This window comes from Bombina bombina, chromosome 5, assembly GCF_027579735.1.
Source record: "Bombina bombina isolate aBomBom1 chromosome 5, aBomBom1.pri, whole genome shotgun sequence".
In the NCBI taxonomy this organism is placed as follows: Eukaryota; Metazoa; Chordata; class Amphibia; order Anura; family Bombinatoridae; genus Bombina; species Bombina bombina.
Window position 1 is genome coordinate 578,899,799 of NC_069503.1, and position 7,075 is coordinate 578,906,873.

Below are 7,075 nucleotides of genomic sequence, written 5' to 3' on the forward strand. Positions count from 1 at the left end.
CATGGTAAGTCAGGATGAAGGTGCAGCCCTCGATCTTGATCTTCTTCTGGTAGGGGGCAGATTACACCTTTTACAGAAGATCTGGGCTGAGACCATTCAAGATCCCTGGGTATTTAATATTGTTTCCCAGGATACAGAATAAAAATCAGATCAAAGCCTCCCAGAGGAAGGTTTCTTCTGAATCCTGTAAAGACTCAAGCCTTCTTTCAATGTATTCAAGATCTATAACTCATGGGAGTGATTCATCCTGTGCCCTTGGAGAAACAAGACCAGGGTTTTTATTCCATTGTTCCCAAAAAGATGGAACTTTTCATGCCTATTCTGAATCTAAAATCCTAATTTCTCAGAGTTCCATCCTTCAAAATGGAAACAATTAGAACTATTCTCCCTCATGTTTAACAAGCCCAATTTATGTCTACATTAGATTTGAAGGATGTCTACCTTCATATCCCAATTTATAAATAGCATTTTCAGTTTCTCATATTTGCTTACCTGGACAAATATTTTCTGCTTGTAGTTCTACCATGCTGTTTGGCGACTTCTCCCAGAATTTTCACAAAGGTTCTGTGAATCCTATTATCTGTAATTAGAACTCAGGGTATATTAGTGGCCCCTTACCTGGATGATATATTGGGTCAGGCATCATTACAAGACAACAAAAAGTATCTGTGCACATCCAACCACTTAAGTCCACTCTTTCATGGCATATTTGTATATGCTTCTGTCTGTCAAATATACTTACATAGCTTCTAATAAGATTGGGATAAACATCTCGCAATAATATTGGCTTATATTTGAGCTGCAAAAACAAATATACTTATATCTGCTAAATATACTTACATAGTTCAAATAAAATTGGGATTAACATCTCGCAATAATATTGATTTATATTTATGCTGCAAAAAATTGCCTGTTAAATATGCTTTTAAATAAAAACTTCTGTCTGCTAAATATACTTACATAGTTCAAATACGATTGGGATAAACATCTCACAATAATATTGACTTATATTTATGCTGCAAAAAATTTAAATTTTAATAAAGATGCCCCATACACGTATACAGGCTACGCACAGGATATAATTAAAAAACAGGCACATCATAAATAGCGATGAGTCGTGGTACAAATTCAGGCATAAAAATACATGCAAGAACGCTATAAATTGCAGTATGTCTCAGCTGGAAAACTCTTAAATAAGTGCACAATATGCAAGCCGGCTACAGCAAGTGAATCACAAATGATAATGAAACACAAAGCCTAGCCGTAGGGCACTGCAATAATAAGTGCAGAACCCTCAGCCGTTCTGACACTTAAACATATTTATACTCCTCAAGTCGTCAGTGCCTCACAAAAAAGAGTCTCTAGATCTCGACGTACGTTTCATTCCTGAGTCGCAGGAACTTTTTCAAGAGTGTTTCATTATCATTTGTGATTCACTTGCTGTAGCCGGCTTGCATATTGTTCACTTATTTAAGAGTTTCCCAGCTGAGACATACTGCAATTGATAGCGTTCCTGCATACTGCATGTATTTGTATAATTTAATTTGTACCACGACTCATCGCTATTTATGATGTGCATGTTTTATTTTATTATATCCTGTGAGTAGCCTGTATACGTGTATGGGGCATCTTTGTTAAAATTTGTTTAAATCTGCACTTAGATCTGTGCTGCGCTTCTCTCATCTTTCTGATTTCTCAAAGGCTGTGATAAATGCTTTAATTCATACTAGGAAACCTGTAACAAGAAAGATCTAAGACAACATTTGGAGAAAAAGAAATTCTTGGTGTGAAAAACACAGTTTTAGTTGGCATTCTTTCAGAATTCTCATAATGCTGCAATTTTTGCAAGAAGGTTTAGACAAGTGCTTAGTAAGGTCAAATTTCTGTTCTTTCAATTTTAAACCATAAATAAATTGAAACCAATTATTAAGCCAATGTCTCCCCCTTGGATCCGTAATTTGGTATTAAGGGTCTTGCAAGTTTCACCATTTGATACTATGTATTTTATTGACATTAAGGTTCTGTTTTGGAAGGAAGAAGACTGTGCATCCGAAGAATTTCTCTAAGAAAATATATAGCAGTCTCTCTAACTGATGGAACCCCTTTCATAAGTAAAAAATGTGCCATCTTTGAAAACCTATCAACCACAACCATGATGCAAGAATAGCCATTAGGAAGATCAAGAATAAAATCAATAGAGATATGTGACCAAGGTAATGGCTGTAATAAACCTGCAGTGTTATGGGTACTATGCTTGATCTTGCACATACCTCACTGGACAGAACAAAATCCTCCACCTTCTCCTGCCACTTAGGCAAGTAATGCAAATCTTATAAGCTGGCCCATCTTTGGTTCAGCACCTGGGTAGGGCTTGCTGATTGGTGGCTAAATGTAGCCAACAATCAGCTAACGCTACACAGGGTGCTGAACAAAAAATGGGCCAGTTCCTATGCTTACATACCTGCTTTTTCAAATAAAGATAGCAAGAGAACGAAGAGAAATTGATAATAGGAGTAAATTAGAAAGTTGCTTAAAATTGAATGTTCTATCTGAATCATGAAAGAAAGAAAAACATTGGGTTTAGTGTCCCTTTAAGCACACATTTGTGCTATATACCAACCAGTAAAGACTAGTATCCTATCAATTGGAATAAATAGTTTATCTTAGTATAAATCATAATTTCCTTAAAGTAAGCCATTTCTTTTCATTATACAGGCATTTCACCGGATCGAACATTTTTTTCCCTTTCCAAAAACATTACATTATGTTTCAAGTTTAAATTATCTATCTGGATCATTTTCTGCTGTAATAGTGGAGCATTGCAATCCAGGATATGGAAAAATCAGAAAGAACTGTCAAGAATGTTGCAGTAAGTGATTCACTTCCATGTCTGTTTTCATTTAAATAGCATTTCTTAATATAATACATTGATAAAAAGAAGATATAAAAACTGAGATGGACAAAACGTTTTGTCTATTCCAGTATGTTAGAAGAGCTGTGTGCACACACAACACCCTTTCCTGCATGTTTTTTTATTTATGTAATTCAGTATCCATATACATCTGAAAATCATTGAAAATGAATCAGCCATTACAAGTAGCTGGTTATTGCTACCGCAAGCGCTTATAAAATTAACCAGAGATCAGATCTCTGGTTAAATTTAAAAATCTTCCCTAAATGGCTCCAAAATACAGTCTAGCGTATTTTATTATAGATAGCATCATCTTTTTTTTTTTTAAAATAAAGTGACTGCACCAGGCAGTATTTTGTGGCTAAAGTTGGTGGGAATGGGGTGTTGGGAAAAAAATGGCACTAAAAAGTGCCTTTACTTTGTGGGCTATGGGAACTATGTGTTCACTGTAAATAAATATGTATATGCTTATATGTATATGTATATACCGTATGTATATATATTTTTATGTGTTAATATGTGTTTATACTTATATATTATCACGTAAATATATATGCATATGCATATATATTTAAAGTTGCTGCCATCGCTGCGCTACTTACCCCATTCCCTGCGCTGAAGTTCTGATGCCGTCTCTGATGGTTTTCATGGAATCGATATTTAGTGCTCCACTTGTAATCTGACCAATAATCAATTCACATTTTAACAAACATTTGAAATCCATTTAAATAAAAAAAATTTACAAATATTGTTTAAATTGCACTTTTATCAACATAAAGCATGTTTAGAAGTTCTAAAAAATATAATCACAACAGGTAACAAAGCAAAAAAAGTCTTACATATGATTGAACTCCAAACTAATAGTATCTATGGATATACTGAGGATTAGGGGGACCTCAGCGAGCTTCCTCTGGTCTCAGTCTTGAGAAGCAATACTACAGAAACAGTTGAAAAATTGTTTTTTTGCAATGTGATTTTCACAAATGGGGGTAGATTTATTAAGCAGCGGATGCTGCAATCTACCCCTGATGTTTCCGGCTCGCCAGAAACATAAGTTAAGAAAAGATAAGAAAAAAAGAAGGTGCCACCATAGTGCACAATCAGTATTACCAATACCAGCCAGTACACCAATACAACATACGTACTTGAAAACTGCTACAAAGGCCTCCTGAGCTATTATAGTCGCCCAGCAAACTTTCCCCGTGCTCTCCAAGCCACTCGATTACTCTGACCGACTCCCACGAAATGGAATCGAACAGGCCACTCGATAACTCTGACCGGCTCCCACGAACCGGACTCGAACAGGGCAGTTGACTAGTCGTTGGCTAAAAGTCTTTTTACTATATTAGACTTTCCACAGAGTTTATTTTATTACATTTTATAATCAAATTTTGAAACTAAGATTGTTTCTGTGAGCACTGCTTGTGAGCACTGGATGGAGAGTGTGGTAGCCAACCACTAGTCAACTGCCCTGTTCGAGTCCGGTTTGTGGGAGCTGGTCAGAGTAATCGAGTGGCCTGTTCGATTCCGGTTTGTGGGAGCCGGTCAGAGTAATCGAGTGGCTTGGAGAGCACGGGGAAAGTTTGCTGGGCGACTATAATAGCTCAGGAGGCCTTTGTAGTACTTTTCAAGTGCCTTACATCTTGTACTGTAAGTACGTTGTATTGGTGTACTGGCTGGTATTGGTAATACTGATTGTGCACTATGGTGGCGCCTTCTTTTTTTCTTCTCTTTTAATACTGCAGAATTTGGATACCAACAGATTTATGAAGAAGTAGCTGGCCACGACCTTTATTCCTTTGGAGACCTGTGGGACACTAAAACATTGTGTCTGGGAAAAGTTTCGTACAGACTTGGGATAAGAGCTATTGTATTTGTGATCATCACTTGAACTTATTATATACTTTGTATTTTGTATATCAAGATTGTGCAAATTATGTCACTTTTTCACTTTTATATATTTTTCATTTAGTAACTGATAGTACGCTCTGAGATAATTATAGAGCATAGTTGTATTGGTCACAATATCAATGCAACACCTGTGAATTAATATTTAGCTTTTTTGCACTATCTAGGAGCATCCAATTGGTATTATATATATAAGTTAAGAAGCAGTGGTCTTAAGACCGCTGCTCCTTAACTCATCCGCTACCTCTGAGGTGGCGGACTGCAATCATACTGATCAGATAATATCGTGATGACTGATACCCCCTGCTAGCGGCCGATTTGCCACGAATGGCAAATCTGGTGCAATGCTGAATGCGGAGAGCATTCAGCGAGGTCTGGCGGACCTGACCCCCACTGTCGGATCAGGTCCGCCATACTTTGATAAATAGAGGCCAAAGTGTTTACTATACCTTTAACAACATATATTGAAAATTCTACTATTTTGGACTTATCGCAAATACTCTTGTGACCTGCATTATAAAATTGTGTGTACTCATTTAATATATACACTTTTTGTATATTTGTTTTGTTTATGTTTAGAAGTAAAGTATGGCCATCTATTGGCCAGAATATACTGTAAGTGGTTCACTATTTAGCACTTTCACTCGCTCGCAAAAACTGCTGAAAGTAAACTTGTAATATGCATGAGTTATCACACTTATTACAAGTTGAAAGTAAATGGTGTCCATGTTGACTTCTCCCCATAGACCTCATTAGACGTTATTGCTCGCTAAACCCAATTAGACCTAGGGGCCAATTTATCAAAGTCTGGTGGACATGGCTGAATGCTGACAGCATACGCTGTCAGCATTTAACATTGCACAAGCAGTTCTGGTGAACTGCTTGTTCAATGCTGCCCCCTGCAGATTCACAGCCAAACAACTGCTAGTAGGGGGTGTCAATCAACCCGATAGTATAGGATCGTGCGGATTGATTTCCGCAGCCTCAGAGGCAGCGGACCAGTTAAGGAGCAGCGGTCTTAAAACCACTGCTTCATAACGGCTGTTTCCTGCGAGCTTGAAGGCTTGCGCAGAAACAGGGGCACTCACAGGTCTTGATTGTGTTTCAACTTTTTATTATCAATACAAATTCACATAAGTCAACGTTTCAGCTCCACACATGAGCCTTTCTCAAGACAATCTATAATAATAATATTTACAAATTAATATACATAATTCTTAATTGTGCATATAAAAAAAAAAAAAAAAAAGCTAGTACTAATTTTATTCCCTGCTAGTTTCCCGTTACCCTGTGTAAAATACAAAAATTAAAATTAAAAGATTCCCAACTTAACTCTATCATTCGTATATGTGACAAATGTTTATGTACTTTTGTATGTTTTGTTTAAAACCTAGGTTGGTTATTATGATAAAGAACATCATTGCATGAGATTAAAGCAGTTTAAATTGTTTCTGCAGGCTATTTAGTTTCCTTGTCCTAAAAAACCTCAGCAAAATGTATGCAGTACAACTTTAAAAATAATAATATAAATGTTATTTCTTTGTTTCAATTACGGAATATAACCATTGCAAACCGCATCACTGCTTAGGGGCTTATTTTTTTACAGCTATTTGAAGAGGCTTGTGATGACTGTTCTAACTTATTCATGTTAGTGAGTGACTAACATGAATACATCCAAGCATTCTGCTAGCCTTACTCGCTGCATTACTACATTGTTTACTAAGTTTTAAATCATCTGAAATAATAATTCCCAAGTCCTGTTCCTTTACTGACTGTTACAGACGAGGAACAGGACTTGGGAATTATTATTTCAGATTATTTAAAACTTAGTAAACAATGTAGTAATGCAGCGAGTAAGGCTAGCAGAATGCTTGGATCTATTGGTAGCAGTATTTACAGCAGAAATAGTAAGGTTCTTAAGCCACTTTATAGATCATTAGTTAGGCCTCATCTTGAGTATTGTGTGCAGTTCTGGAGGCCATATCTTCAGAAGGATATTAACAAACTTGAATCTGTGCAAAGGAGGGCTACCAAAATGGTACATGGTCTAAAAAATAAAACTTACCAGGATAGGCTCAATGACCTAAATATGTATAGCTTAGAGGAGAGAAGGGAAAGAGGTGATATGATAGCAACTTTCAAGTACATTAAAGGGTTTAGTAAAACTGAGGCTGTGGGTATTTTACATAAAATGGAAAATTCAAGAACAAGGGGTCATGAGCTCAAGCTTAAGCGTAGTAGATTCAGGAGTAATTT

The 7,075-nt window shown here is 36.5% G+C and overlaps 1 long non-coding RNA gene across 1 annotated transcript in view; it reads left to right on the top strand.

Moving 5' to 3' along the window:
- Positions 1-2,084: 2,084 nt before the first annotated feature.
- The window catches only part of LOC128659436 (uncharacterized), a 6,242-nt gene continuing 1,251 nt past the window's right edge, over positions 2,085-7,075 (top strand). Inside the window, exons 1-2 of the long non-coding RNA XR_008402384.1 lie at positions 2,085-2,213; positions 2,716-2,869. This is a non-coding gene — a long non-coding RNA (uncharacterized LOC128659436). The remainder of the gene's footprint in view (positions 2,214-2,715; positions 2,870-7,075) is intronic.